This window comes from Lynx rufus, unplaced genomic scaffold (assembly GCF_022079265.1).
Source record: "Lynx rufus isolate CCGP_SWC_20201006 ecotype Redwood Valley unplaced genomic scaffold, mLynRuf1.p SCAF_7, whole genome shotgun sequence".
Taxonomy (NCBI): Eukaryota; Metazoa; Chordata; class Mammalia; order Carnivora; family Felidae; genus Lynx; species Lynx rufus.
The window spans coordinates 89,181,448-89,191,636 of NW_025814889.1; the positions used below are offsets into that span (position 1 = coordinate 89,181,448).

At 38.4% G+C, this 10,189-nt stretch overlaps 1 pseudogene; it reads left to right on the plus strand.

The window, feature by feature from the left end:
- The first annotated feature begins 8,903 nt into the window (after positions 1–8,903).
- Positions 8,904–9,978, plus strand: LOC124501953 (protein FAM136A-like; annotated as a pseudogene).
- Positions 9,979–10,189: the final 211 nt, after the last annotated feature.

Here is a 10,189-nt window from a genome sequence, read left to right on the forward strand (position 1 = left end):
ATTTCAAGTGATAGAATGATTACATGAGAATCTTTTTATATACTCTCAAATTGCCATCCAGAAAATGTGTGCCAATGTATGTAATAGCGGCAGTATAGAAGAATTGCCCACACTAGAAAGAACTGAATATGGCTTTTGCTTGGTGTCTGCCAATTTGAAACATGAAGAGTGTTATATTTCATTGTTTAAATTTTATTTCTTTGAGCGCTAATAAGTGTTCTCTCTCTATTTTCTCTTTCTGCATGCCACACTAACCTGGAGATTTTTTCTACATTTGTTTGTTTGTTTAAGTAATCTTTACACCCAACATGGGGCTCCAACTCAACAACCCCAAGATCAAGAGTTGGCATGTTCCACTAGCTGAGCCAGCCAGGCTCCCCTAGCCTGGACGTTTTAAATGGGGATCGTATTACTAGTTTGTGTGCCCATTTGCTATTGTGGGACCATTGATCTTTTAAATGGCTCCCAGGGATGTCTCCTGTAGAAGGGACACAGCCTGCTGACTGTCATTGGTCATCTGTCTTTCTCTTTTTTTCTCTGACCTGACTTCCTTCAGAAATATCTGCAGCCAAGGTCTCTACTGCTGAGAGACTGACACAGGGCATAAGCCACCAACTCAGGTGTCCACAAACAAGCTTCTTCATGCTAAGCAGTAGCACTACGAATGACTCCACTCAATCCAGGGAAGTGTCTGCCTCCCTAATTACTGCTGGTGATGCTGAAGTACTTGTCCTCAGATCACCAAACATGCCTGAGGGCTTTATCCCCTCACGAAGGCTGTCTGACCTAAAGGGGAAGGGCCAGAATTCAAGGTCAACTTCTGTGGGTCTCAAAGACCCACAGTCAAGCGTTGGTTCCTCTCTGATTCTTTTTGTTTAAATCTCAGACCAGGAAAAGTCATTATTTCTCATCCTATATCAAAGGAGCAAAAAATATAAACGGACAAGAATTTTTCCAGACTCGTTATTCCTACTAAGAACTTGTGTGGAACTTGCTAAGAACTTAGCAAGGATGAGGGAGTAGTTGAGTAAAATAAGGAACTGAAGGGACCAAAAAAAGCCGACATTTCATAATACCATCTCTTCTTTACAATAAGGACTTAGATATATTTCTTTATGCATGAATTAAAAACCGGAAGTCCACATACCAAAATATTGACTGTAGTATTTCTGGAGCCATAGGATTTGGGGGGAACAAAGGGAGAGACTTCCATTATTTACACCTCAAAAAAGGGAGAAAAAGGCATATTGAGATTATAGATCGTTTTTACTATTTTTTGGTATTTTATGTATTTGCCAAATTTGACTGCATAAAAAATTATGTACCAAAAAATACAATAACCAAAGTTAAGGAACAAAATAAAATCAGTTAAATAAATGCTAATATCCATTATATACATATCTATCTATATATATATATATATATGTAAAATACCTTTTATAATTTATTCACAAACTAGGAACACACACACACAATTTAGTGGTGTACCAAATTTGACAGCAAATCCAAATGGACAACAGATATATAATAAAAGGCTCAAATTGATAGTAATCAGGGAAATAAAAACTAAAGTGACAATGAGATACCATATTTCACCCATAAGCCCAGGGGGAAAAATGAGTAGAGCTACAGAACTTTTTACTGGTGGAAATGTGAGAAAAGGTGTGCTCTCATGTATTGCTAGACGTTTGAAATATTTCAGCCTTTAAGGGGAGCAGTGTAGAGATCTATTAAAATTAAAAGTACATATACCCTTTAACACAGAAATCTCACTCTTGGAAATCTATCTCATAGACATAAAAACCAGTTGGTGAGAACATGCCTATAGACATGATTATTGCAAAATTTATCAGAACTTAAGCACAGAAACAAAATGAATGCCCATCAATATATGAATTGCTGAGCGACACATCACAGAACAGAATATTATGGAGCCATCATAAATAACAAAGTGCTATGTCAGATGATTTAGACAGATTCCCAAAGGATACTATTGAGTGAGAAAGCAAGAAGCAGGAAAATATACATAAAATCATACTTTTGGAGAAAGAAAGAGAAATCCTGGTATTTAGAAATACTGTACACATATACATGTCAGTGTAGTATTCCATGAATGCAAGGCAAAGTGCAGGTTAATTTATTAGAGTGGTTTACACTAAGTTATTATATTGCGGTATCCTGGAGGAAGGTGAAGGAGCTGATATAATGGGTGCAGAGAACAGAATGATGGAGAAATCTAATCCCAGACAGAAAAGAAAGGAAAAAGAATACTGGATTTTTAAAAAATCTATGTAATAATCATGTTTATAATTTTAAGCAAAATTATATGAATGTAGGTAACTTTTTACTTTTTAGTGGATATCTTAAGAATAAGGAAATACATTGGGGCGCCTGGGTGGCGCAGTCGGTTAAGCGTCCGACTTCAGCCAGGTCACGATCTCGCGGTCCGTGAGTTCGAGCCCCGCGTCGGGCTCTGTGCTGATGGCTCAGAGCCTGGAGCCTGTTTCAGATTCTGTGTCTCCCTCTCTCTCTGCCCCTCCCCCGTTCATGCTCTGTCTCTCTCTGTCCCAAAAATAAATAAACGTTGAAAAAAAAAAAATTAAAAAAAAAAAAAAAAAGAATAAGGAAATACACTCCTAAAAATTGAGATAAATACATTATAACAATAGTTAGCTATAAAAATCATATAAAAATATAGACCATAGTCAAGGGGAAATTATACTTTGCTTGATATCAAGGTCAAGAAGGTCAAGTTTCAAAAATAATCAGTCATAATTTATCATGATGTCAGCTAATACTCTGTTTATGTTAAAGATCAGTACAAATTATCCAAAAAATTTTGATAGTTTTGAAAAAATGGTACTACAAAAAAGTTTCCAAAAATCGGTCAACCCTGTGAAATTAGAAATCACTAATAAGTGAGCTTTTACAGCATAAATGGAATGGCATTGATAGTACTAATTCAAGAAATGATTTATAAACTGTTCATAATGATAAAACTGAAATGGTAACTAGGAATTTCAATAATAAGCTTTAGGATAAACCAGGTTTGGGGTTAATCCCAAATTTCTTGGACAATCAAAAACAAGATGGTTGGTTTGTTTGTTTTTTTTTTTTAAAGATATAGGGGCACGTGGGTGGCTCATTCGGTTAAGCATCCAACTCTTGATTTCAGCTTAGATCATGATCCCAGGGCAGTGGGATCAAGTCCCGCATCAGGCTTTGCACTGAACATGGAGGATGCTTAAGATTCTCATTCTCCATCTCTCTCTTCCTCTCCCCAGTTTGCACTCTCTCACTCTCTCTCCCTAAAAAAAAAAAAAAAAAAAAAAAAAAATTTAGACTATGTCTGAGTTGACTGGTATTTTCAATAAAGATACCATTTGTCAAATAAGATACGAGAGTAATAAACCTGTGGACAAAACTTGAGCCATAGAATTATTTACCTTTGAATTATCTGTCCCAGTTTAGTGAAAATAACTTTAAAACAAAATGGTACTAAGAACATCAGCAGAGCCTTTTGAAGAGTACAATAGCATGTTCTGGGTGAAGAGAAAGGCAAGATTATTGAGATACAAAGCTAGACTATAATCAAAGGGATGGGGTTTAAAAGAATCTAGAACGTGTTCAGAAATATCTCATCTCGGGGTGTCTGGGTGGTTCAATCAGTAGAGCATCTGGCTTTGGTTCAGGTCATGATCTCATGGTTTGTGAGTTGGAGCCCCGCATCGGGCTCTCTGCTGTCAGCAGGGTCCTTCAGATCCTCTCTCTCCCTCTCTCCCTGCCCCTCCCTGGCTCATGTCTCTCTCCCTCTCTCAGAAAAAATAAATAAATTAACATTTAAAAAAAAGAAATATCTCATCTCTTAAACTGAAAAAAATTAAAGTTCCATTTCTAAAGTTTGTGTTCAACTCTCCTATATTAAATAGTCCCTCTTTTTTGCTATCCCTGCCTCCAGGACTGTATTCAGTTAGCAGTAGTCTGTATAAAGTATGATAGGAGAGTGAAAAACACCACCATGTCTCTATCATGGGACTGCTGTCTTTTCCTGTCTGACGTGAAATTCTCAAAATTGGAGTCATCAGTGCCACCTCAGAGTCTAGATGCCATATTTATGATGTGATCAAAATCATTTTCTCATATCTGACACTTTCCTAAATTTGCTCACTGTCACCTTGAAATAAAAAGAGATTCTTTTAAATTTTTTATTTATTCATTTATTTACTGACAGAGATCTCGAGCAGGGTTGGGGCAGAGAGAGGGAGAGTGAGAGAATCCCAAGCAGGCTCTGCATGGCCAGCACAGAGCTTGATGCTGGGCTTGAACCCACAAACCGTGAGATCGTGACCCGAACCAAAACCAAGAGTTGGATGTTTAACCAACTGAGCCACCAAGGCACCCCAGTATTTTAAATGAACATTCTGGCTTGTATGTTAAGAAAAAGGGAATAGAAATATAGCAGCCACTGTTCACAAATATAGGATGCAATGGGCATGCTCAATTTTGTTCATTGAAACATAAGTTTGCAGGGGTGCCTTGGTGGCTCAGTCAGTTAAGCATCTGACTTTGGATCAGGTCATGATCTCAGTTCGTGAGTTGAAGCCCCCTGTTGGTCTCTGTGCTGAGAGCTCGGAGCCTGAAGCCTGCTTCGGATTCTGTGTCTCCCTCTCTCTCTGCCCCTCCCCTGCTGGCGCTCTGCCTGTCTCTTTCTCTCAAAAATAAATAAACATTAAAAAAAATTTTAAAGGAAACATAAGTTTGCAAAACTCATTTAGAACAGCTTGGTGTTAGATTTTAATATTTTCACCAGGATTTCCATTTTGGGGACCGTATTCTAAGAAAATAATTCTAAATCTAAGGAAAAAAATACATACACATAGCTCCTCCCACTATTATCTATAATAGAAAAACCAAAAAGAAAGAACAGTTTAAATTTCCATAGAATAATATTAACAATGGTATACCCACCTTCCCAATATTATGCAGTCACTAAAAATAATGTTTAAAAAGACTATGTCAAGGCAACAAAAGCAGATATAAACAAGTGGGACTATATCAAACTAAAAAGCTTCTATATAGAGGGAAAGCCATCAACAAAATGAGAAGGCAACCTACCAAATGGAAGAAAATATTTGCAAATCATATATCTGATAAGAGGTTAATATCCAAAATATAAAGAACTCATACAAGTCAATAGCTAAAAAGCAAGCAATTCACTTAAAAATAGGCAGAGGATCTGAATAGACATTTTTCCAAAGAAGACATACAGATGGCCAACAGGTATATGAAAAGATGCTCAACATTACTGAACATCAAAGAAATGCAAATCAAACCACAGTGATATATCACCTTACACCTGTTAGAATGGTTATTACCAAAAAGATAAGAAATAACAAGTGTTAGTAAGGACGTAGAGAAAAAGGAAGCCACGTGCACTGTTAGTGGGAATGTAAATTAGGCAGCCATTATGGAAAACAATATGGCAGTTCCTCACAAAATTAAAAAGGGAACTACCATATGATCCAGCAATTTTATTTCTGGGTATTTATCCAAAGGAAACAAAAGCAATAACTCAAAAAGACATGTGTACCCCCCTGTTCATCGCAGCATTATTTACAGTAGCCAAGACATGGAAATGATCCAAGTTCCATCATTGGATGAATGGATTAAAAAAAAACTGTGGTATCCACACAATCTCACGCACATACACACACACACACACACACACACACTCACTCACACACAGCGGAATATTATTCAGCCATAAAAAAAGAAGGAAACCTTGCCATTTGTGACAACATGAATGGACCTTGAGGATATTATGCTATTATGCTAAGTGAAAAAAGTAAGAAAAAGTTAAATACTATATAATCTCATTTGAAAAAATATTTGAACTCATAAATACAGAGAGTAAATTGGTGGTTGCCAGGGGTAGAATGGAGGGTGGGCAAAGTGGATTAAGGTGGTTGAAAGGTACAAACTTCCAGTTATAAAATAAGTCAGGGGGATGTAATGTACAGCATGGTGACTGTATTGTGTATTTGAAAGTTGCTAAAAGAGTAGATCTTGAAAGTTCTCGACATCAGGGGAAAAAATTGTAACTATGTGTGGTGATGGATGATAACTAGGCTTGTTATGGCGATCATTTCACAGTGCATACAAATATCAAATCATTATATTGTATGCCTGAAACCAATGCAATCATTATATGTCGATGATATCTCAATAAAAATAAATCAGTGACAAATAAATAAGAGACTATACCATACAATGGAACATTTTGAAACCATAAGAAGGAATGAAGTACTGATTCATACTACAACATGATGAATTTTGAAAACGTTATGCTAAGTAAAATAAGGCAGACACATAAGGCTGTATGTTGTATGATTACTTACATGAAGTGTCCAGAACAGGCAAATCCGCAGAGAGAGAACATACATTTGAGGCTTCCAGGAGTTGCAGAGAGAGGGAAAAATGGGGAGAGAAGAGGTAGGAGATTTATTTGGAGGATAAAACTTCCAGAATTAAACAGTGATGGTTGTACTACCTTTTAAATACGCTAAAAACTGCTGAATCATACCTTTTAATAGGGTATATTTTATAGTATGTGAATTACAGCTCAATAAATTATTTTTAAAAGACTATACCAATATAGTAAATGTTTACAACATGACGTTGAAAAGTAAGGAATAAAATTATATATGCAATATAGGCTGCTTAAATAGATCTCAGAGAGGATAGCTGACATCCTAAAGCTTACTTGTCTTATTCATACCATATCCATGCTCATTTCAGAGGAAAAAAAGAAACTTCTGCTAATTTCTGCCTGTTAGTAGAAAATTAGTTCTTCATCAGAGTAATTATATTCCTAAACTTGCCTAATTTCTAGAGATATTGATACTACCTAAAATTAAAAAACCATGTGTCTGAGGCTTGAGTTTTATTTTAGTCAATAAAACATCTTCAGGGCACTTGGGTCGCTCAGTCGGTTCAGCTCTGGACTCTTGATCTCACGGTTCATGAGATCAAGCCTTACATGGGGGCTCTGAGCTGACAGCCTAGGGCCTGAGTGGGATTCTGTCTCCCCCTCCCTCTGCCCCTCTCCTGCTAGTGCTCCCTCCCTCTCTGAAAATAAATATATAAACTTAAAAAAACAGAAATTCTGAGGGCACCTGAGTGTCTCAGTCAGTTAAGTGTGCCACTCTTGATTTCCACTCAGATCATGACCTCACGTTTGTGGGATCAAGCCTCACGTCGGACTCTGTGCTGACAGTACAGAGCCTGCTTAGGATGCTCTCTCTCCCTCTCTCTCTCTGCCCTTCCCCCGTACATGCTCACTCTCTCTCTCTCTCTCTCTCAAAATAAACATTAAAGAAAAATTCCTATGTAGACGATCATGTCATTAAATAAACAAATAAAAGCTCTTCATTTTATCTTTTTTAAGTTTTATTTATTTATTTTTGAGAGAGAGAGTGAGTGGGGGAAGGGCAGAGAGAGAGGGAGAGAGAGAGAATCCCAAGCAGGCTCTGCGCTGTCAGCACGGAGCCCGACACAAGTCTGGAACTCACACACCTTGAGATCATGACCTGAGCCGAAACCAAGAGTCGGACTCTTAACCGACTGAGCCACCCAGGCGCCCCTTCATTTATTTTTTTTTAATTGAAGTGGTAGTCAAAGACTGCTTCTCTTTTTAAAATTATTTACTTATTTTTTATTAAGTAAACTCTACCCACAACATGGGTTTCAAACTCACGATGCTGAGATCAAGAGTTGCATGCTCTACTGACTGAGCCATCCAGGTGCCAAATACCTTCATTTTAAAAGAACATTTCCATTGAAACAGTTCTGTCAGAAGCTTTCCAATGCATCATAGTTGGTAGCTGCTGACGGAAGAAATATTTGAACAGAGATTTCCAGGAATCACAGACCAAAACCATTCATGCAGTGACATGAAGAACTGACAAGTGAACCAACAGCACGGTTCACGTTACTTCATCAGAGTTTGTTGAGACGTCATTAAACTCCCAGATAGGCTTCAGACTTATCCCCAAGCACTCATTTCCTGGGAGTGAGTTGATAGGTTTAATTTTTCTGTGTGATTTTAAGAATTCAAGATATATCCCAATGGATAAGAAAATGAATTTTAAGTACAAAATGTAAATTTCTCTAGGAACTGTTTTTTCTATGTATTACTCTTTATGTGTGTTTCATTTACTACTTGGTTAGTAAATAAACTTTCATTGTTTAAATCAGTAAGGATAATATTCTTCATCAGAGATGCGCCCTATCTGGATTCAGATCCCAAATTCATCCTTGTGTAGCTGCACTTTGACCATGTACTTAACTTCAAGTTCTCAAGTTTCCTGATCCATAAAATGGGCAGTTATTCCTTTGAAGAATGCACATACACACATAAATATACTCTATGTGTGTGTGCAGTTTCTTTGCATGGTGTGTATTCTTTTCCTTTGGGGGAGATAGATGTATATATTCACTTCTTTAAACCATTTAAAACTACGACAGGGAAAAGCAGTAGTCAAAAAAAGATAAAGAAAAAAGAAACAAAAAATAGACTCTTAAATACAGAGAACAAATTGGTGGTTGTCAGGAGTGGGGGTGGAGGCAGGGAGGACAATGGGTGAAATAGACAAAGGAGATTAAGAGTACATTTATTTATCTTGAACACTAAGAAATGTATAGAATTGAATCATTCTATTGCCCACTTGAAAGTAATATAACACTGTATGATAACTGTACTTGAATAAAAAAAGGAACAAAACGTTAGTTACAGGTTGGGGGTAAGAGAGTCCCTAGAGAAAATAAGAAGTATATGCAATGCTGAATGAGAACATCTGTCAAGGCAGAAGGCCTAGAGTACGTAGCGAATGAATACAGTAGAGATGTCCTGTGGAGAGAAGAAAAAGAACCTCCAGGTAGGGTAGAACCTCCAACTAGGAGGACCCAGAGCCCAGTGTCCTGACTATTCCTCTACTTACCAGACACATACAAATGAGAATATTCAAAAACTTGACTCAAACCAGCCCCAAGGTCAAACGTCTTCATGAATATACCCTGAAGTCCTAGGGCTTGTCTCTCTTTCCTTTGGCATCACTAAACCATCCAAGAACCAGTAAAGAGTTTCATAAGGGCTCTTGGGTGGCTCAGTCTGGTAAGCCTCTGACTTCAGCTCAGGTCATGATCTCACGATTCATAAGTTCAAGCCCCAGTCCAGCTCTGTGCTGACAAATCAGAGCCTGGAGCCTGCTTCAGATTCTGAGTCTTCCTCTCTCTCTGCCCCTCCCCAACTCATGCTGTCTCTCTCTCTCTCTCTCTCTCTCTCTCTCTCAAAAATAAAAATAAACGTTAAAAAATTTTTTAAAAGTTTCACAAACTTCCTCTTCCTTTTCTCTCCTCTCTCCTTTTGTTTTCCTCTAAATGTGTAGAATATAATGAAACACCTTTTAAGAAAATTTGGAGTCTCTGCCTTTGCATTCTCAATGGTCTTTGTACAGAACTGCCTTTCGAGGTGGAAACAAAAAGGAATCTTAACTAAAGTTTAGTTTTAAAACTTCAAACCTGGTAGCACGGGGTCGCCACTGCACAGCTACAGCAGCTGTGGGTGCAGGAGGTGGTGAACTCCACAGTGCAGGGTCTGGAGAGACAGAACTTCCAGAAGGTGCAGTGTCCACTGTTGTGAGGACTGCCAGGCGGCCATGCAGCAGGTGCACCAGTGCAGTGAGTTCTGCCATATGCCTCCGGCTCAAGCCCAGGCCCTGGTGACCAGTGAGTTGGAGAAATTCTAGGACTGCCTGGCCTGGTGCACCATGCATTGCATCAACAAAGCCAAAGATTCAATAGATGCGGGAAGTAAAGAGCTTCAGGTGAAGTGGCAGCTGGAGAGTTATGTGGCCAAGTGTGTGGATGACCACATGCACTGAGAAGATGAAGGAGTTTCTCCTGTCCATTTGGAAATAGAAGTCTTTGCAATGGCCATTGGAGTGGACAGCAGGAATCTATTTAAAAAGAAAAATGGCAGGGGGGGAGGGGTGCCTGGGTTGCTCAGTGGGTTGAGCATTGGACTTCGGCTCAAGTCATGATCTTGAGGTTCGTGGGTTTGAGCCCCACGTCAGGCTCTGTGCTGACAGCTCAGTCTGGATCCTGCTTCAGATTCTGTGTCTCCCTCTCT